The following is a 21,925-nucleotide window of genomic DNA, read 5'->3' as shown; positions in this document are numbered from 1 at the left end:
AACATACATCAGGTATAGTTCCCTAGACAGGAAGTCTTGAGGGGACACATCCCTCCCAATGAAGGCTGACTGGGGGAGGGGCTTGAGCACCCACACAAAAAGGGTCAGAAGGGATCAGATGAGCAGGACCGTGAGTGGGACATCGGGGCTCTGAGATGATGTATTCAGTGGTCACACGGAGACACTCAGGTCAGAAGGGCTTTCCTGGATGAGCCTGACCACCCTCCTAGAGACAGGGGCACAGAGCAGGGCTCTGGGACTCAGCTCAGCCTTCCACCCAGAGGGATTGAAGAGGCTCCTCAAGGCTTCCACTGAACAGCGAAGGACATGTGGGAAAAAAGCTGTACTTTGGGGCTTCCCAAGTGGCTCAGTGGTAAAGAACCTGCCTGCCATTGCAGGAGATATAAGGAGAAGTAAGAGACACAGGTTTGATCTCTGGGTCGGGAAGATCCCCTGGAAGAGGGAATAGCAACCCACTCCAGTATCCTTGCCTGGGGAATCCCCATAGAGGTACCTGGAGAGTACAGTCTGTGGGGTTGCACAGAGTTGCACAGGACTGAGGTGATTTAGCACACATGCAGCTATACTTTAAACATAAAGTTAATGAAAAGTTGGGTTTTGTCTTAAGGAACTTTGTTTTCAGCTTCTCTGCATACACTTGGTCTACAAAGTTGGAGAGGCTTTTCTCCTTGCCCAAGAGTTCTAGGCTTTTCTGTCTTATATGTCACTGTCATGCCACCTTCTAGTCACCTTCTTGGCTTGCTGGGTATTCTGAGAGCAATACCATTGTTTCCCCCCGCTCAATTTTTGTTCATTTGCCTACATCTCCCTGCAATGGTATGACTGATGGAGTCTCGCTGAAATCTCTGTCTGGAGATCAGGTGCTGAGGTTCAGGACTTAGTTTGCTTCTCATCCGGGCTCTTCCCATCTCAGTTGAGCTGGGTGAGTGGCAGCTTGGCTCAGACCCTTGAGTGAGTGGTAGGAGTTTTGGGGTCAGAAAGCCTTGTCTTTCCCTAGTCCCGTCCTTTCCCAGCAGTACACCCTTAGGCCAACCCGTTCCCTGCTTCTCAGTCTTCTTATCTGTAAAGTAGGACAGACCTCTGCCATTAAGATTCAGTAGGAAGACAGCTATAAAAGAGGAGATGCTTAATTATCGGACACTGTTATTATTCTTTATCAAAGGCCATTGATTTGTGTTCCAGGCAAGAAACAGGAATCCGCATCTTATCTATTCTAAAGAGTTCTCACCTCTCCCTCCCCTTTACCTTTTTCTCCCTTTGCTTTCCCAAGAACAAGTGGAGCAGAGAGCAAGATCCACTTAGCCTTGTTATATTATGCAGTCTGAGGAGAAAACATCTTTTGGAACTTTAAATAAAATTAAAGTTAAGGGTCTTTCCCATTTGTGAGTGTCACCATGGAGACACAAATGTGTGGTCGCCATGGCGACCTTTAATCAACATTCTCCATCTGAAATCCTTACATATGAAATCAGGTATGGCTGCCGCTATGAGAGGACAGGATATAAATAAGTGAATTCTTGTGATGACAGTGCTTGCCTGGGTTGGTTTCACAGAGCAGTTCTAAAAGTGTCATTAATGGTAAGTTGACACCCGGTGGATGCTTGGAGCTTCTGAGCTGGCAGGACATTCTTAGATGGGGTTGCTCCTTGTTTCCTCTTTGGTCTCCTGCCTCATTTGAGGCAGCCTTTCTGTGTCTTTGCTTTTTACAGCCACCTTTGGTGCTTCCTGTGGCTTCCCTGAAGGACACTCTAGGAGTTCTAGTGCGTTCATAAAAAAAATATAAATCATGATTTTATAACAACTTCCATATACAGCTAATAGTAGTAATTTTGTTAGATAATTGCTTTTGAAAAGAGATGAGCATTCTTCTATAACATGCTGAGATGCATCTTATAACCTACCATACATTATGTATCTAAAATGAATCTGTATTTAGAAATGAATAACTCCCAAGTGTCTGACAGGCCATTAGTTGCTCCAAATGGTGCAAAAGTATCTACAGTGTGCATTAAAGTAGAGGCAGCCAAGTTCACCCACTGTTAGAGCCTGTGGTTCAGGGTGGTCTCCCAGGGTAGGGATGGCGTCCTTCAGACTTAGGGAGACTTGGTCACACTGCTGGAGACGGGCTAGGGCAGGCCAGTGAGTGAAGCCGGGGGGAGACAGGACTGCAGAGGAGAGGAGGAGGGAATGCAGGGGTGCAGGCTGGACAGTGCTGAGGGGCACACTTTCCTGTCTGCAGATCTTCCCTGGTTTCACAGTAATGCACCCAATTTGAATTAGATAGGAACCTCAAAACACTCTTAAGTGAAGACAGTTTGTAATTAAGTTTAAAGTTTTGAAACAGAACAGGCATCTCTTCAAGTACATCTTTTCAAGCGCTGTCTGGCAGTACTCAAAAGATGCATTTGAGTGGGAAAATGGACTCTATGTTACTGATTTTGTGAGCAAAATGACTCCCACCCCAGGGTCCCCCAGGAGGGTGGATGTAAACTCTTCGGGCACCCTGGAGGGAATGGCAGACTTGCCCTCATGGTACACTGAGCAGACTCTGGGACTCTTCTGCTGGTGGCATTTCTTTGCTGGACAGAATGCCTTCTGCATATCCAAAGACTTGGAGGTCTGGAGCCAAACCTGGTCCTTAGAGTCTGGGGGTTGTTTCCCTGGGCAAGATGTTGACCTCTGTTTCCAAGAAAAAAGTCTTTGAAAAACTCTGTGGACATTGAAATAGCTCTACAAAATAACATTTTTGGTGTTTTAAAGTGTAAACTAACGAGAAACACATGATTTTAGTTTCCCATAAATCACAGAGGGTTTTGCCGAAGAGAAAAATGCATGTCAAAACACATCTCGGGTAAACAGTTTAAGGCAGTGATCTGGCTGCACAAGTAGGTCAAGGACTGGGAAGGTGACATGCAAATTTGCACCCAGGTGGAGTGTGGAGGGCATGCCAGCATCAGCTCCCAGCTGCCAGGAGACTGGACACGAGCAGTGCTGGTCTGGGCAAGAGGGTGGCTCTTGGCCTCTTTGTCCTTCCTTCGGAGGCTGAGCTGTCTGTGTGAGCCTGTATTTGGAGTCCTCATAGAGAAAATAAGACCAAGTTATTAAATATTCCAATTATAAATGTTGTTGCGAAAATGAATTTCTCCTGCTCTGCACTTATCCTGGCTCCTGCTCATTAACCCAGCGCTCCCTGTTGTCACCTACACTGGTGGTTGATAAGAGGGACCGACAACCAGCACGTGGGAGCTGAGTTCCTGAACTGCATCAGGATACAGGAAAACACTGCTGGGGTTTACGAATATCCTATGTCTGATATTCTTGGCACTGTAACTTGTCTTAGTTGTGAAGCAGATTTCTTTTCCTAAGGAAGGTCCTTGATGAAATGATCACAGCGTGTGAATTAATAGAATCCAAATGAATTTATAAATATTTAAAGTGAGTATAAAAGCATTCACTTGACTTGCGTTTAGGTTGTGAGGTTTGTTGGGAGTTTCTCGGAATCTTCTTGACTCCTAGGTGGGAGTTCTTCTGAGAAGCTGGGGGGAAGGGAGTGGTGGGTGTACGGTGTCTTCTGTGTGTCACTTTAAATGCTCACAGAAGTCCCTGAGGAAGGCTGGTTACCTTGAGTGGGTGCGGAAACTGAGGCTGGAGACATTTGGGCCATTTAACCAGGATCTCGACAGAGATGATCGTTGCTCACTTGGCCTTGCGCAATATCACCCAGGACTGCAAAGTGCTCTGCTGGATCAGTCTGTAGTTTATCAGACTTGCAGGATTCACTGGCTGTCTTCTCCAAGGCTGACAGCTTGGGTGGGAATCTAAGATGTGTAAATTAGAAGGCCAAAGACCAATTCTCTTCTTAATTAATTTTTTCTTTTTTTTGTAGAGAAACCCAAAGACCAAAAAACAAACAAACAAACAAAATTCTTTCATCATGTGAGCCCAGGAAGGCTGACTTCTGAGCCACACAGCACCCTGAGGTAGGGGTACTGCTTGTTACAAAATAAGTAACATCGTAGCAACAACAGAATAAGTAACAATGCAATAAGAAACATCATAACAGATAATTATGTAATAAGTAACAGTGAAAAGGTGAATAACCTTTCTGTACACTTTGACACTTGGGGAGAAGTATCTGTGAGGAAGATCTATTACTATGTAGCCTGGCATTGCTAGGGTGCCGAGGGCATCCTGAGTGGATGTCCAGTCCTTCGGGGAAGCGGGGAAGCGGGTCCAGCTGTCCTTCTGGTGCCCCAGTGGTGAGTGTGGTGCTGTGTCCTTGGAGTCTGGCAGGGGTGACGGTGCAGTCTGTGCTCAGCCATGGAAATTTCTCCAAGTGCTGTTTCTAAGAGTCACCGTGAATTCATCCATTTGGTATGTGGCTATTTGGGCAACAAGTAATGTCTTTCCCTCACATGATGGAAGTTGGAGCATTAGTTGGTTAATATTAACGACCCTCTCTGGCCGGAGTGGGATGCGGTGGGCGGGGCCTGGAAACTTGTGGAATTCACAGTCCCCGTGCACGCGGAAAATCACGGAGAGTTGGTCCCTTCTCTCCTGACTGTGGCCACGGAGAAAGGAGAGGGGAACGTTCTGACCAACAACAGCTGCTCTCATGGTCTGTGGCCCCATGTGCTGCACCATATGCCTAAAAGGATGCTTTTTAACCCTGAAATATTTGAGTTTCAATATTTTTTTAGATGCACAGGTTAGGTAGGTTCTTAAGGCTGAATTTGTCAGTTTTTGTTTCAGAGTGAACGATTCCATTGAATTGTATCAGAAAGCAAGAGGTTTGGAAGGAAGTCTTTTACACTACTCAAATTAATTTTCAAAGCAGAGATTCAACCTGGGCTTCTATACTGGTTCCAGTAAGCTGTGGCAGAAGAAAGCAAGGACAGTGGCTTCCGGATAGTGACATGTCTCTAGTTCCTCCGGCAGCACTGCTCTTGGGACCAGGTTTTGACTGTATTTTAGAGGATTGAGTGCCCTGAAGGGGAGCACAGTTGTGGGGAGGACTTCCCCTGACTTTGCATTCTGTTTTTTCAAGTTATGTACTTAGGGAGTCTAGTCATAATGCATACATATCATCGCTCCTGTGTACTTAATTATTCTCCCAAAAATGGGCTTTGTATTTCTACCTCCTTCCCCCCAAAGCAAGGTTTTAACAGGTTGGAGTCTGGGAGACCTTTCCATGCCTCTCATTTGAAATGACCGCTCTGCCTGCTTCCATGGTCAATTCCGACTGCTCGTTTTCAGGGGGATTTCTGCCTGGAGTGTGTAAACCATCTCCTTCAGCAGTGATCAGGTGAACATCTGTGATGTGCTGGGCAGGTGCCCGGCACAGGTGGCTCTGGGGCTCGTAGGCTGGACAGAGCAGAAGGTGGACTATGGGGGTGTGACAGTGATCATGAGGTGAAAATTGTGATGATTGTGGAGACACGGAGGGCCAGAGGCTCCAGAACATGGCCAGGACCAGCCAGGGGAGGGCTTTCTGAGTTAGGGATGAGTGTTGAGACCAAAGCATCTGTCTGGTGAGGGGCAGGTTGGAGGCTTGGGGGCTGGAGAGGCGGGATGTGGCTGGGTGTGCTGGGTGCATCCTGCGGGGGTGGGGGGTGCTGTGTCACTGGTGCCCTCCTCTTGGGGGCCAGCCTCCAAGAGCAGCAGTGTCCAGTAAGTGCCAGGGGACAAGCAAGCATCAGTCAGGAGGTTTCATCAGTAGTTTATGGAATAGTTAATTTCCAAAGACAGTTGCAGTCCAGGCCCCAGAAAATTTGATCTGAATTCTGTGTGATGATTAAAATCCTCACAAGGGCAGCATTTTGTATCAGACAGTCCCTGGTTTTGAGAACCATCAAATGTATAGACTTGTGTCTCAAGGTTTGAAAAGAGAACCTCAAAAGCCCTTTTGGCCCCCTCTCCACTCAATGGTAATATCATTTAGCACCTCTGGGGACATGGCATTCAGGAGTTGTGGTCACACTTAAGGTCAGATAGAAAGTCATGGAGCAGTTTCTGACTCTCTGGGTTTGCGGGTTTCTGGACAGAATACCACAGGTGTGAAGCTCCTTCTGAGCCCATTCTATCAGAGGAGGGCACGTCTGACTTACCCCCTGTCTCTGGTGGAGGTGAACGTGCGCTTGGTTAAGAGTGTCTGCTCAGCCCTTTCACTGGACACTTACCATTTCCACTTTCTGCACTCTGTTCTGTGGAATTAGGTCACTAAGTCCAGCCCATGTTCAAGAAGAGGGGAGTTAGGTTGCAACCTTTTCTCTCTATTACCTTTCGTATCCCAAGCCCCCCACCCCCCAACTCCAGTATCTTATAAATCGGAAGGAGAGAAAGCCAACATCAGAGAGAGCCTCATGGGATAGGTGACTCATTTTATCTGTTATTTATCATCTATCTATCATCTTTATCTATTATCAGTCTGTATCTATCTGTCCACCTAGATCTATTATCTGTCATTTATCTATTATTTATTATTAATCTATATCTATCATCAGTATCTATCTTTTATCTATTATTGATCTTTATCATATATATATACCTATTATTTATCATTTATTATAGAGCTATATCTATAAATCTATTGTCTATTATCTGTCTATGAAATAAGAATAAAAGAGCAGCTTGGGACAGCCAGTAAGAGTTCTAGGAACATTGTCTTCTGAAAAGAAGGTCACTGAGGCTGAGGAGTCCAAGTGTCTCAGCCTAACCAGGAAGAACCAGTCTTCCTTAAAGACTTCTGCTTAAGTTTGACCCTTTTATGGATCCCAGCAGGAAATATGTGGGGCTCAGAAAGAGCAGGTTTCCCCAGTCACCACCTGTTGTTTAGATGCACATTCTGCCTGGGACATTGCTTTTTAGTATATTTGACAAGTTGTGTTAAGTATTTCTTATTAAGAATTTATTTTCTCAATTGATTATAAAATACAGAGTACAGTCACAAATACAACATTTTGCCCTATCTTTTCAAAAAAAATTATCTATTTTTAATTTACGGCTAATTGCTTGACAATATTGTGTTGGTTTCTGCCATACATCAATGTGAATCAGCCACAGTTACACATATGCCCTCTCCATCCTTTGCCTAACTTTTAAAAAGAAAATAGAAATAGAGGCAGAGTTGAATGCCCTCCATGGTGCCAGCCCTGCCTCTGGCTGTAATTTCTCACCTTCCTCCCAGGTAATCATTATCCTGAAGCAGGGGTGTACTGTTTATATCTGTGCTTTAGCACCTTCACTGCGAAGCAAATTCCTCTTTTCATCTCTACCATGTAAGTGTGTATCAAATTAAAATAATATATGGTATTTTGGAGGGTATTTAAAAATCATACAAATAGTATCCTACTGTACAGCTTATGTTTTGCACCTTTTTGCCTCTCATAATTGTGTGTCTGAGACCTAGTCCTATGGATATGTGTAGAGCTAGTTAATTCATTTTAAATGCTCTTCATCGTACCACTGTATGAATGAGTCAGAATTTATTTATACATTCCCAATTGATTTTCCACTCTATCAAGGAAATTGTTATCTTAAATTATTTCCAGTATTTTCCCTGGTAAAATGATGCAAAGAACGTTGCTGTCTGTGTTCCCCTGTGCAGCGTGCTCGTCACTCCTCTGGGGTGTGTCCTGGCCTGGGGTTGGTGCCCCCTCTGACTTGCTGAGGTGTTGCTGACTGCTGTTCAGTGTGGTTGCACCCGTGGAAGCTCCTGGCCAGCCCCCCACCACGGGGAGTGGGTCTCCCTGCTCCACACTCCAGGCCTCAAGAGCTGTTTCCAGACTTCAGATGTTTGCTTATCTTATGAATGTGAAGTTGTGTTTTGCTTCATTGTTCATTTTCCTGATTACTAGTGATGTGATATATATTACAGATATTTTTCTGAAAATTTAGATTCCTTCTTCTGGGCATTGTCTGTTGATATCTTTGCCTGTTTTTATTTTCTCTCTTGATTTCTTATTTGCTCATAGGAGATATTTATATATTATGCATCCTAAACCTTTCTTGAACCTGTATTGTAAGTTATCTTCACTCTGTGTGATTTACTAGAGGACAAATCAAGCAGTTTGTGGAAAAAAGACCTTTAGGTTCATCAAGAGACTTGGGCTTTTGTTCTGGTTTGGCTGCCAGCTTGCTATTTGACCTTGGAGGGTCACTTAATTTTCCTGGACCTCATCTTCCTTATCTCTGAAGTGATAAATGATATCTTTGATTCCAGAACCTCAAATCTCTTCTAGACACACAGTCATATCAGAGTTAGAACAAATTAAATGGAGAGAAAGTTCTATCCAAATCAAGGGAAATATCTGCCGGCTGGAATATCTGAGAACCGACTCAAGTTTTGCTGCTTAAAGAACTAGACAACTGGGATTATGTGGATGAAGTTGGCTAGCATCAGGATAACCCTTCAGTGCTCAAGAATACTTCCACATATTTGATTTTGTTCATGAACTTGACTTGTAGGATCTTGTTTTCGTCATGAAATGTGTCATCACGTCTCAGGTTCCAGGCTCGGCAGCATGTCTATCTGCTCTGCTGTGGGACAGCAGTGTCTTGGATCAGGCCACACTTGAAGGACTCTGAGTACCCATGTGCCGAGTGACTGAGAGGCGGTGACCGGCTCAGCAGTGTTAGTCAAGAGCTCCCAGCTCATCTTTCTGGGGAGGTTCCTAAGAATATCCCACATCTCCCCTCTTGGGTGTCTTAGCATTCTCTGCAGTTTTGTGTCTTCTACAATAAAAGGATAACGTTGATTTTCTTAAAATGACTTTGTCTCTGTAGAGTCTGAATTAATGAGTTTTATTTTGACTCAAAGTGGAAATTATTTTAATTTGTTGATTCTTTATATTTTTTCAGGGGCATGACTGTGATCATAACGATTAATAAGATCACTAAATTTTCTTCCCTTTGGCCCTAAAAAGCAGCTGGAGATATACCCTCATTCTTTTATATTTTGTCAGGGGCATGACTGTGATCATAATGATTAACAAAATCACTAACTTTTCTTCCCTTTGGCCCTAAAAAGCAGCTGGAGATATACCCTCTCTTTGCTGAGAGTATCTGTCTTGTAGCATGGCTGTGACAGTGAGCTTCGTGGTAGGAGCGTCAGTGTGAGTTTCTCTCGTCTCCCCTCAGCCGCTTTGGTGTCAGACCTGGACCAGAAGCCACCTGGCACAGCTGTCATGGTTTGTGTGGCTGCAACCATGAGGCTGTTGGCTCCTCCAGCACCAGGGCTTGCTAGACATGCTCCATGTCCCTGTTCCTGTGGTGGAGCCTTGGGCTGTTGGTTGGCTGACACGTCCTGCTGCTCCTTACGAGGTGCTCAGGTCAGGGCCAGAGTTAGTGGGGGAGTGAGCACCCCTTACTCGTGAAGAACACATGACCTCTCTGCCTCCCCCCAAGGAGCCCTGGGGCAGGGGCCCTGGGATCACAAGACGTGCCTGCCTCGCTGGCTGGGAGAACTCAGTTTTCCCCAGAAAGGAGAGAAAGGTGCTTTTCCTTCCCCATTTCTAGACTCTCTTTCCTTCGGGTGTTTTGCACAAGAAGACTCTGCTGGTCATGCTGAGGAGACGCCTTACAGGATCGGGAGCGGGTCCTCCGCTGCTTCCCAAACAGCTGTGACTGGGTTAGCGCGTCAGGGACAAGCCCTGAGGAGTGATTTAGAAACCACCAAACCTGGAGGAACTGTCTGGATGCTGAATGTGAGGGGCACAGCCCACCTGTCCTCGGGGTTCCATCACTTCTGCGGAAACTGGGGTTTTCCGGTTTGGTGGACCTGATACTTCACATTTAGCCCTTTTCTAGGCATTTGGGGGAGAGTGAAGCATTGTCCTCATTTTCAGAGAATTCAGCACTTTCTGCAAAAGATGGTTGAAAAAACTTAGTAGTAATGCCAGGCCTTGCCTTTTCACACTGTTCATAGGATTCTTGAGGCAAGAATGCTGGATTGGTTTGCCATTTCCTCCTCCAGTGGAACATGTTTTGTCAGAACTCTCCATTATGACCTGTCTGTCTTGGGTGGCCCTGCACGCCACGGCTCATAGCTTCATTGAGTTACACAAGCCCCTTGACTATGACAAGACTGTGATCCATGAGGGGGAGAAGTATCAACCACCTCAGATATGCAGATGATACCACTCTAATGGCAGGAAGTGAAGAGGAACTAAAGAGTGTCTTGATGAGGGTAAAAGAGGAGAGTGAAAAAGTTGGCTTAAAACTCAGCATTCAAAAAACTAAGATCATGGCATCCAGTCCCATCACTTGATGGCAAATAGATGGGGAAAAAGTGCAAACAGTGGCAGATTTTCTTTTATTGGGCTCCAGAATCACTGTGGATGGTGACTGTAACCATGAAATTAAAAGATACTTGCCCCTTGGAAGAAAACCTATGGCAAACCTAGACAGTGTATTAAAAAGCAGAAACGTCACTTTGCCAACAGAGGTCCATATAGTGAAAGCTATGGTTTTTTCAGTAGTCGTGTATGGATGTGAGAGTTGGACCATAAAGAATGCTGAATGCCAAAGAATTGATTGTAGTGCTGGAGAAGACTCTTGAGAGTCCATTGGACTGCAAGGAGGTCAAACCAGTCAGTCCTAAAGGAAATAAACCCTGAATATTCATTGGAAGGACTGATGCTGAAGCTGAAGCTCCAGTACTTTGGCCACCTAATGTGAAGGGCCAGCTCTTTAGAAAAGACCCTGATGCTGGGAAAGATTGAGGGCAGGAGGAGAAGGGGACAACAGAGGATGAGCTGGCTGGATGGCATCACTGACTCAATGAACATGAGTTTGAGCAAGCTCTGGGAGATTAGTGAAGAACAAGGAGGCCCGGTGTGGTACAGTCCTTGGGGTCACAAAGAGTCACATGTGACTTAGCGACTAAACAACCACCACGGCCTAGATAAGAACTTCTTATTGATTTTTCAGACAGTTTTTCAGAAAGAGCAACCTGGAGGATGGGAGAGGGTGTCCTGGGTGGGAGAAGGGTATAAGCAGGTGTGGAGGTGGATGCGGGGAATTGCCCAGGGATCTGGGGGGAGAGGGAGAGGAGAAACGGGAGAGGGGGCGGGGGAGAGGGTGGGGGCCAGTTTCTCTAGAGAAGCCCTGGTCCCAGGGGCCAGAACACACGGACTCCCCTTGGGCCTGGCTCCCTACTTTCTTGCTCTGTGACTGGGTGGTGGACTGTCCCATTTGGGCCTGGCTCCCTTCTCTGTAAGGCGGTGGCAGGCGCTGTACCGCAGGGTGGTCCAAGGATGAGAGGAGGGGCTGTGCTAGTGCCCTCAGGAGGCCCCTGACCCAGGATGCAGGGCCCTGGGTGTGTGAGGTGCCGTCCTGGGAAGGAGGTGGAGCTGGGCAGGGTGCAGACTGCAAACCCCAGGAGAGCTGGGCCGTACCTCAGGCCTGAGGAGCGTTTCTGTCTGGAATTCTGCTTTAAAAGGGCTCCTCCACCTTCCTTCTGTTAGCTGATTTTAAAGGCGGTCTCTTCTTTTGTGAACAATTAGCTCCCTCTGGTCCACCTCAGCCTTTGTTTCTGGGGGGTCACCCCGTTCCCCGCCTCCCCACCCCGCATCCCTGCACTGTCCCGTCTGTGTCACCTGTGGGGACCCAAGAATGCAGCGGGCGTCTGCACTCGAGGGACTCACCAGATGGCTGTAGCAACACTTGGCTTCTCCTCGTCCGTTTTTAGAGCCTTCTGTCTCAATGGAATGAGAAACAGTAAAAATAGCCCAAGCAGGCGCTTCAGAGGTATCTTAAATTATTCTCCGCTCATCTTTCTTCCTATGGTGCGAGTATCTTTAGCTTCTGTAGAGGGACAGAGAAAAGAAAAGAAAAGAAAATTCCTGGTCGCCACGAGTGCTATTTCTACCCAGGGGTACGTTGTATTTCTGTAGAAATAGCTTGGGGGCTGGGAGCCTGTGCTAGTGGAGAGCCAGCTCTTCTGCCTCTCAGTGCGTCAGCAGAGGGGGTGCGCCTCCTCTGAAGCAGCCGCATCCCGCCCCTGAACTCCCCCACCCCCACCATCGGCTTCTGGAGAAATGGCCCAAGGGACTGGGCTCAGACCTGTGACAGACAGGAGCCAGAGGGGTGCACCCGTGGTGACAGGGCCTTAAGAGGGGACACCTTCTGTGTGGCCGTGCTGGTCTGCTGCTTGGGGGTGTCCCCATCCAGCAGCACCTACCTTTGGCCATGTGAGCCTGGCAGGAGTTTGAGGTTGCCTCTCTGTTTTCTCATGAAAATGCTTCCTCCTGTTGTTCAGTGTTGGTGCTCTAGGACAACAGAACCTACAATATCAACTCAGCAGAGTGAGCGAAGTCCTTTCTGATGAATGTGTGTGAGTCTTTCTGTAGTGGGGAGGACGATTGGGTGCGGGGTGGGCCTGTAGTCACCCACAGGCTGACAGGGGCAGGCCTGGCCTCTGACCCAGGAGCCGGGGGCAGCCAGCCTGCATCCTGGAGCCTGGGTAAGTCCCCCCTCACCCTACCACCCGCTGCCCAGGCTCCTTGGCGTGCATGGCTGTCCATTAGGACAGCGGCCTGCGTTCATTGTCTGGGGGTTTACCTCTCTGCTCCTTCGCTCCTGGGTCACTCCCAGTTGGGGTGGAGCTGGGGGAGACCATGGCTGGGGACTGCCCCCAGCTTCTGTGTTTTTACACACATAGCAGGAGCCACGCAATGCCACTTGGCTTCTCTATTCCTTATTCAGGATGAAAGGTTCTATAAAGGATGGAAGAGGAGCCGACAGTCCACAGTTTCAAGCAGGACAGAGAGTGGTTCTGAAGGGGAATGTGTCCTGGTGGAGGTCGAGAAAATGTTTGTTCAGGAGCCGGAGGGCGTGGTGGGCTTCCTGGAGGGGGGCTTCTTAGGGGGCGGAGCCGGCTGTGCAGGAAGGGGAGTGGGGGCCCTGGGAAGAGCGAGTCCAGGGAAGGGGGTGAAAGGAAGCCTATGGGGACAGGAGGGACTGGCCGTGCTCACGGGTGGGCTGGCATCTGGTCGTCGCCGTGCACGAGAGTCTCGGCTCTGATATCCTAACAGTCAGTACCCAGTCCAGAGCCTGACACCCACCCTACTGAGGCCTCAGGTGGGACCCAGGGTCAGGGGGAGATGGGCCTTCCCTGGCCCAGCTCTGCTCTAGTGCTTCCGGATTCCAGACGACAGTGGTCCACTTGGGGGGTCCGTTCAGTGGTCCACTCAGGGGTCCGTCCAGCTGTCCACGCCAGCAGCCCAGAGTCTGCACTGCTGGGGCTGGACAGGAGGGAGGTTGGGCTGGTGGGTGCTCAGAGACGGTGGATGTGGGGGTGGCGGGAAGCGGGGTGACCAGGGTGGGATTGTAAGCCCGGCTGCCTGAGGAGGTGGTGGTGCTGACAGAGAGCAGACGGTCAGAGAAGGAGCCAGTTTTGTTAGAGGATGAACCTGGCCTCAGACACGCTGCCTCCGGCCCAGATTGTCACAGGGTGGTCTGGGAGGACAGTCAGTCTGGAGGGAAGCCCGGGGTGTCTGTGTGCAAGGCATGTTGGGGCTCAGTGGGGTGAGGGCAGAGTGGGAGGGGCAGGGTGAAGGTGTGGGGAGAAGGGGGACTCTCGATGGAGTCAGGTGCTGCCTCCAAGCGTCTTGGGGTTCAGAGAAGATGAGACCCCCAAAGGGTCCCAAATGGTCTTTTTCCTTTTAGAGGTGGGGTCACTGAAATTCAAGGAGACCCAAGAGAGGAGAGAGGAAACCAGCACGTGAGCCATGAGCAAAGGCAGGTGTTGGAAGCTTCAGGAGAATGCTTTGTCCTCTTGGTACTGTCTCCTGACATCTTGGGGTCCCAGTGTCCCAGGTGGTGATGAAGGCCTCTACTCGGGTATTCCTCACCAAAAGCAGACTTGATGAGGTTTAGAGGTAGCCTCAACTTTGCCCAGATGGACAGGGCCGGGCTCAGCACCATCTGGGGTCAGGGCTCAGGTACTGGAAACAATGAGAGGAGAAAGCCCCTGAGTCAGCAGAGCCCTGCCCCAGCCACAGCTGGGCCACTGGTAACAGAGGTGAGGGCTGCTCCACCTTTGCTCTGTGGCAGTGGTAACTGGGGTGGGGGCGGGGCCAGGAGCCCTCCCTGGGCTGCGGTGCCAGAGTGGGACCCACCGGGACTGCTGGGCTGACGCCCTGGGCTTGGGTTTCGGGGGTGGGGACCTCCGGCAGGCGGGTTGGCAGGCAGCCCAGGTTCTGGAATGTGCGCTCTGCCTGGTGGGCTCACAGCTTGGCATCAGGTTCCTCCAGGACTGCAGGGAACAAAGGCAAGTGGCTCCAGGGCTAATTAGCTGGTGAAAGCCCTGGGGTGGGGACTGGGGGCCCAGGCGCGCTCCCCTGCCTCTGGGGAGCCTGCTTGAACACTCTTGGGGTGGGGGTCCTCCAGGCCAAATGGTGCAGCTAGGATCGGAGTCGGGAGGAGGTGCTGCTCGGCCCACGGGGTGGCCAGCAGTGACCCGGGTCCAGGAGACGGCCCTGGGCGCCCGTCTTGCTGTCCTGGCCCCTGACCTGCGGGGTCACAGGGGTGTGTGCAGAGACAGCCTCCCACCCCGCACTGGTGGCCAGCCGCATTTGGGCTGGGGCCCGGCCATGGCTTCATGTCTTGTGGAGCGAGGCTCTGTGCGTGCCGTGTGCTGTCCTGTGTTTAATGTTCCCGTGGGGGCGGCTGAAACGAGGGCCAGGCTGTGGAAGGCTGCAGGGCTCCTGGGACACCAGCCAAATTCTTGGGGGAACGTGTGTCTGGATTTAGTGGAGTCTTAGGTTCGAGAGAGTCAAAAGGTCTTGAATATTTGGTGGGAAAAATAAGAGTGATTTTTCATTCAAAATCATCCAACTCAGGGCAACTCAGATTTACATGATTAAGAACACTGTTTATTTAACAAAAGTATTTACAACAGGAATCTTCTAAGAAAAAGTCTTTCTCAAAGGCTGTGAAACCTAAGAAGGTGTTTAACTTACAGCTTTTAAGGTGTTCATCTCATTTAGAAAGCAAGGCCTCCCTTCTTCTGGCCAGGGTCCCTGGGAGAAGCTCTCAAAGTGGATAAAGGGATGGGTTTGCTGCTGCTGCTGCTGAGTCACTTCAGTCGTGTCCGACTCTGTGTGACCCCATGGACGGCAGCCCACCAGGCTCCACCGTCCCTGGGATTCTCAAGGCAAGAACACTGGAGTGGGTTGCCATTTCCTTCTCCAATACATGAAAGTGAAAAGTGAAAGTGAAGTTGCTCAGTCGTGTCCGACTCTTCGCGACCCCATGGACTGCAGCCTACCAGGGTCCTCCGTCCATGGGATTTGCCAGGCAAGAGTACTGGAGTGGGGTGCCATTGCCTTCTCCGATGGGTTTGCTAATCAGGTTTTAACACAAAACTCAACTCTTTCCTGGGCACAGCCCCTTGCACCTGTTCCCAATTCAGTATTTCCTCTCTCAGCGCTCCCTCAAGATTCAAGATGTAGGACCAACTCTAGAGGCCTCCATAGGGCTTCATGGAGGAAATAGATGTTGAAAATGTTCTCCTCAAACGTTCTTCAAAACTGCTCCCAAATTGGTTGAAGGTGATGATTGTTTTTCTAAAAGGATGAAAGAATCAGTGCTTATTAGTGCATCCGGGAAGGTTTGCTGGTGGCAGAACCTGGCTGTTCAGGGTGGTCACTGAGCAGCCCCTGGCCTGGGAGGGTCTCTGGCCTCGCCTGCCAGCCCCTGCCCCCATACAGCTGGTTCTGCCTTTTGATTGGACCTCTGGGGACGTGTCAGGACAGGGCCTGGGAACAAGCAGGCACCCCTGAGTGGAGAGTCTGAGTCTCTCTTTGTTCTGTCCTGAGTGTTCTCCACACACCCCCCAACTCCATCTCCTCGGCTGCTAATCCACGCCGAGGTCCTGGACCACCCTTGGGACTCCTCAAGTTTTCTCTGTGAAGCATGTGAGGTGATTTGACAGCTGGAGACCTTCCTGTTAACAGCCATTATAATAAAACATTCCCTCAAACCAAATTTGACAATTATTAACATGTTTAAACAGAAAACGATGTTTACTGAGGCATTCTTCCTGGGCTTAACATATCCTGTGAGGAGGGCGGGGTGGGGGAGTGGGGTAAGTGGAAACCTCGGCTCTACCTATGGTTCAAGGTAAAGTCAGAGCCGCTGCTTTTGGTGAGCAGTGCAGAAACCCTTTGACACGTGTCGTGGGTAGTGACAGCTGCCTCACTGGGGCACTCGGATCCCAAACTGGCCCCCACCTGCCCCCCGCCCTGAGACTCTGACAGGGCAGCTCTGCTCAGGAGGCGAGACCCAGGGACGGGCAAGAGGGGCAGGGCCCAGAGGCAGGCCCCGATCTGCTGCCCCAGGGCACCCCGGCGCCCACACAGCCAGTGCGGTGCTTGCTCACTGCCTCGTAGCAGTGGTTTAACTTGTGTGGGGCTTAGACGTCTGAATTATTTAAGGCTGTGAACCTTCCTGGTGAGGTTGGCGGTGCTGCGCCTGGCTAGGCGAGCCCTGCTTTCCTCGTCCTGAGGTGCACATGCCGAGGCCCTGGTCTCCCAGCCTCCACGGAGTCTTGCAGCAGCTGGATGGGTGGGGGGTGGGCCCGGGCTGCTGTGCTGGGCGAGGAAGTGACAGACCGCGTCTCACCTCCAGGGCCCACAGGCCAACGGCTTCCACACGTTTACACACACAATGCCACTATTTACTTCTTTAACAAAAGAAAAAGAAGCGTGTGTAGATGCGGCGTGGGGAGCAGAGGAAGGGGGCACCGCCTCTTGCTGAGACCATGGGTTGCAGCCCTGTCTGAGGATAGTCTCCGGGCGACAAGTGTTCACCCTGTGCCGGGCCCCGTTCTAAGGGCTGTACATGTGCCTGCTCACTTAATCGCCACACCAGCAGGTGTGTCACACCGCTTTGCAGTGAGGAAGCTGAGGCCTGCAAGGTGGCGACTTATATGGCTGGTGTGTAGTGGGGGCAGAGCAGGGGTGACAGGCAGGTGGTGCGGCTCAGAGCGGGGTGCTCACCGGGGAAGGGGCGCACCCCAGGAGGAAGGAATGGTCCGTGTGCAGCCCGGGGTGAAGATGCTGGACACGTCTGCCTCCAGGGTGGCCTCTTCACAGGGCTTTTGCAGGACGGCCCAGGGTGGGCTCCTGACATCAGGCCTTGGGGAGAGCACTGCTCCTCTGGGTGATGGCTGTGGAAGGATTTTGAGCACAGAGGTTAAACAGACAGAACGTGACATTTCACACTTCACAGCACAGCACTCAGCGTGGAGCGCCTCCACTCTGTGCTCCCATCACTGCCCCCACCTCCAGAACCTCTATCCCTTCCCAAAGTGGCACTCTGACCCCATGAGACAGGAGTTCACCACGTGCCCCTCCCCAGCCCTTGGCATGCCAGTTCTACGCGCCTGACTGCTCTAGGGGCCTCGTGCAAAGTGGAATCATACCGTGTGTGTCATTCTGTGTCTGACTCAGTTCACACGGCGTGACGTCTCCATGTTCGTGCATGTTGTAGTCACTGGCAGAGTCCCCTCCCTTTCTGAGACTGAGTGATGTTCCACCTTCGTCTCTGTGGACGCATGGTTGCTCCCACCACCTGGCTGCTGCGGGTTGAGGGACTTTAGGTTGGGAAGTGATGTGTCAGGTCTGCATCTGCCAGGCACAGAGGTGCCAAGCAGACAGATCCGAGGCCATGTCTGTCTCACATTCCCTGCTCTGAGCGACTCTGCAGGAATGTCTGTCAAAGGTAGAGAGTAATCTTACATCTTAGAATTGAAGTAAGGGATTAAATGAGAAAGGATTGAGATAAAATGACGTATGAAGAAACACAAGCCGTAAAGCATGGCATGAATACCGGCTCTTACCCCCATTGTTGTCTCTGTGTTTCTGGGCAAACTGCTTCTGAACTCAGAATCCAGTCATTACGACAGCTTCATTACGACATAGTTCCCTCCTCAGAGCTCTGCAAACCTAGATTTCCTGCAGCCGTCTCCATGCTCAGGTGTCTGTGAGATGTCTGAAGTTCACTTTGCACAGAAGCTCTTTTTTCAGTGTAAAAGCACCCATGTATTTCAGGTGGCTCTGTGTCCTAGCTCACCTTGGGATTGTGCTTGAGTGGAGAAAGATTGGAATCCCTGACCACATTAAAATACTTCATCATGGAAAACCTAAGACACAGAGCCGAGGAGTGAAGAGGAGTGTGAGCACTGGTGAGTCTGTCAACCGACTCCACAGCGACTATGCTCTGCTGCTTTGCCCACGCTCTCCTTTTATACAGGTAAAGAAATACCTGGACCAATATTCCGTTTTACTCCTGCTTGCTTCAGACTGCATCTCTAAGAACTATGGACATTTCTTAGGTGACATGAGGCCAGTGTTAGAATTAGTAACACTGATCTACTTACATAACTAAATTACCCTGATTGGCTTAAAATTGTTCCCCGATGCTTGGTTGTTCCCATGGGGCTGCGGGTCTCCGCTCAGCAGGCTGTGACAAAACATGAGAGCTGGGCTGGCGTGAACGGCAGACAGCCACTTCTCACAGCTCTGGAGGCTGAAAGGTCCACAGTCAAGGTGCTGACTGATTAGGGATCTGGTGAGACCATTCCCTTGGCTGGCAGACGGCCGCCTTCTTGCCGTGGCCTCACGTGACAGAGGGCTCTGGTCCCCAGCTCGTCTTATAAGGGCACCAGTGCCATCATGGGGCCCTGCCCTCATCATCTCATCTAAACCCAGCTGCCTACCGAAGATCCGCCTCCAAATGCTGTGATGCTGGGGGTTGGGGTTCAGCTCGTGAACGCGGTGGGGACACAGACGTCCAGCCCGGAGCACCCACACCCTCTCACACACGGCACTTGTTCATGACGTCGCTTGAGTCTTTGCACACAGAGCAGACCATGCCCCTCACGAACTCCCGCAGAACCTGGGCTGCTCCACAGTGTCCCCTGTTCTGACCTTGTCCTCTGGCTCCATGTTCAGCCCTTGAACTCGCCCTCTCACGGCCGTGTTCCCTGCAGGTGGAGGTTGGCTCTGGAGGGCGAGTTGCCTTCAGGCTCACGTGTGCGGCAGGAATGCATCCCAGGTGCTCTGCTCGCCTGTGCCCGGGGCCCCGACACCTGCTCATCCAGCTCACTGCTGCTGAGGGTCACGGTGGGCTCCGAGTCATCTTTCAGATATGCCGTCAAAGTTATGGTTCTTCTTATTCAGAATTGAGACAATTAAAAGGTTTACAACATACACATAAGCAAAAGAAATAAAAGCATCTTAACATCCTAGCCCTTGATAGCTGCCATTGAAGTTTTGATGTGGGATCTTCTACTATTTCTTTATCTTATGTATAATTACATTATAACCACATCTTCCCACTTACTGTGAATAGCTTTTCATGTGAAATATTCTTTTACTGTGTCATTGGCTGTCTAGTCCTCGAATACTAGAATCACTATTTAATTAACGCACCACTTTTGTACAAGTTGTGAACATTGTGAATCCCCTGTCCAGAATGCTTATTTGGATTTGGCCCCAAAGCTCTTGGAGAGGACAGACCACTGCCTGTCTACTTCCTAGAATGACTGCTGTCTCTTCTGGGGTGAGGTGGGGTGGGGGGATGTGGAGGTGTTGGGGTGATGGGGGGTCATGGAGGGTTGAGGTGATGGAGGGACTGGAGGGCTGGGGTGATGGGGGGTCATGGAGGGTTGGGGTGATGGGGGTCATGGAAGGTTGAGGTGATGGAGGGACTGGAGGGTTGGGGTGATGGAGGGACTGGAGGGCTGGGGTGATGGGGGGTCATGGAGGGTTGGGATGATGGGGGGTCATGGAAGGTTGGGGTGATGGGGGATGTGGAGGCTTGGGATGATGGGGGCACTTGGAGGGTTGGGGTGATGGGGGACATGGAGGGTTGGAATGATGGGGGCACATGGAGGGTTGGGGTGATAGGGCAGGGTGGGGGCTCAGGGTGATGAGGGCATGGTGGGGGGTGCCGTGGGGGGAGGGCTGTAGACTGGGTGCCCTCTGAAAGCTTTCTGAGGTGCTGAGAACAGTCTTGTGTCTTGCCTGACATCGTGCTGGTCTGGGACCTGTCCCAGTGACGGCCGATTCCCTGTATTCAGCCTGTACTCACTCCCGCAGTGTCTCCCGGGAGCTTCTTGGAGCCGCTTGCCCTCCCAGACGGGCTCAACCAGAACTTGCACTTTAACCAGATGCCCTGGGGTGAAGTGGAAGAATCACTTCCTAAAGCACTTTTACCCAATTATCGCCTAGAAATGCTGGTCCATTTGTGAAAAGAGATTCACGTGGGAGGAGCGTGCTAAGTTCAGCTGAGCGTGGAGAAGTGCTTGGTAGGGAGCTCCCCGGCTGTCTCCTTCCCCTGGATGCAGAGGGCCAGTCGGGCCAGGGGCTGGCTTCTGCGGTTCAGGAGCAGCTTAGCAACTGAATGGCTTCAGCAAGTTAGCAGCGGTCTTGGTTTCCTCCTCCGGGTGATGGAGACTATGTTCTTTCACAGGTATGGTGCAAGGTCTACGTGAGGCAGGAGCACAGTGCCTGGCATGCCGTCCGCACTCAGTCAGCTGGGCTGCGCCCACAAGTGCACGATAAGGTGGTGTTGAGAGCGAAGGGCAACTGGTGAACATTGCTTTGGGGAATCCCAGGATGTTGAACTCTTTTCCTCCTACTTTTTCAGCCACCGATCAGTTTTAACAGCTGGTTCTATGTAGAGAATGCAACAAAAACCGTTTTGGATTAAACACATCCATGTTAAGCTCAGAGCAGCCACCCACTATGTACCATATGCTGTCTTATTCTTTAACCAAATGAGGGGAAAAAAAGGAACAGCCCACTTCCCCTCACTCTTTTTAAAAAGGTCTTTCTCTTCAGTACAGGCTGAGGCTTAAATGTGCTTTGATTCCAGAAATTGTGTTTACCAAGTATTGATACCTTCATCTTTAAGAAGATCTGGCTGGTTCAGTTCCGTTTCATTCTCAAGGGAGTCCCCGTGGGGTACACCCTTGAATGTTTTCTGAAGTCAGTGAGATGGAACCACTACCAGATGCAGTGTGAACTTTTCCAACCCCTAAAATAAATACTTGTGAACGAAGCTCAGTGGCATGAAGATCACAATGTTGAAGGGTTAATACACAATGGTGAGTTTCTTACCGATGGACCTCCTGACAGTCAGATGTTGGATTCTTGTCCTGCGACTGAACCTGGATGAGTCAGGTGCTCTGGAGTGAAGTGCCCCCTCACGTGGACAGCACTCTCTGGGGGGCGCTATTTGGCTCTGGTGAAAGGAATCTGTGAACACGCTTACCTGCATGAATATGCAGTCACATGTCACCGTGTCCTGGTTATTTTGTGTCTCTTTAGTTTTCTGCGCTTCCGGCTCATACTTCAAACTCAGTTTCTTACAGCAACGTTCCAACTCCTTCCCATGCCATGACTCTCCCCTCCCCCGAAGGAAAGACAGCCCTGTGCTGCTGACCTAAACCCCGGGCTTGCTGGCTGTCAGGGATGCACAGGTCTCCTGACCTCAGACCACAGAGAGCTGCTTGCTTCCTTTGGAGGTGTCTGTTGCACCTCCACCCACTTATCCTTTGAATGACTATATTTTCAAAATCAGTTTGTGATCTTCATTGTCCCAGCTTGTAGATTCTTAGGAATAACTTTCTCAGACCTCATGAAACAATTGAGGAAGCTTCAGGGCAGCCTTTTCCTGAAGCTGAGTCAGTGCAGCGAGGGGAGGGTTCCTGCCTGCCTTCAGAGCGGCCCCACGGGGAGGCCCCATCATTGTCTGACTGGCCACTTGGTCTGAGGACCTGGAAGGAGGAATTTTTTTTTGTAAATATCAGTTCAGTTCAGCTCAGTCGCTCAGTCATGTCCGACTCTTTGCGACCCCATGCACACCAGGCCTGCATGTCCATCACCACTCC

General features: G+C 50.3%; 1 long non-coding RNA gene across 1 annotated transcript in view; it reads left to right on the top strand.

Annotated features, from left to right (window-relative positions):
• The first annotated feature begins 1,447 nt into the window (after positions 1-1,447).
• Positions 1,448-21,925, top strand: part of LOC101902228 (uncharacterized) — a 47,661-nt gene continuing 27,183 nt past the window's right edge. The window contains exons 1-2 of the long non-coding RNA XR_003037536.2: positions 1,448-1,599; positions 3,908-4,001. This is a non-coding gene — a long non-coding RNA (uncharacterized lncRNA). The remainder of the gene's footprint in view (positions 1,600-3,907; positions 4,002-21,925) is intronic.

This window comes from Bos taurus, chromosome 12, assembly GCF_002263795.3.
Source record: "Bos taurus isolate L1 Dominette 01449 registration number 42190680 breed Hereford chromosome 12, ARS-UCD2.0, whole genome shotgun sequence".
NCBI lineage: Eukaryota > Metazoa > Chordata > Mammalia > Artiodactyla > Bovidae > Bos > Bos taurus.
This window is presented reverse-complemented; position numbering and strand designations above follow the sequence as displayed.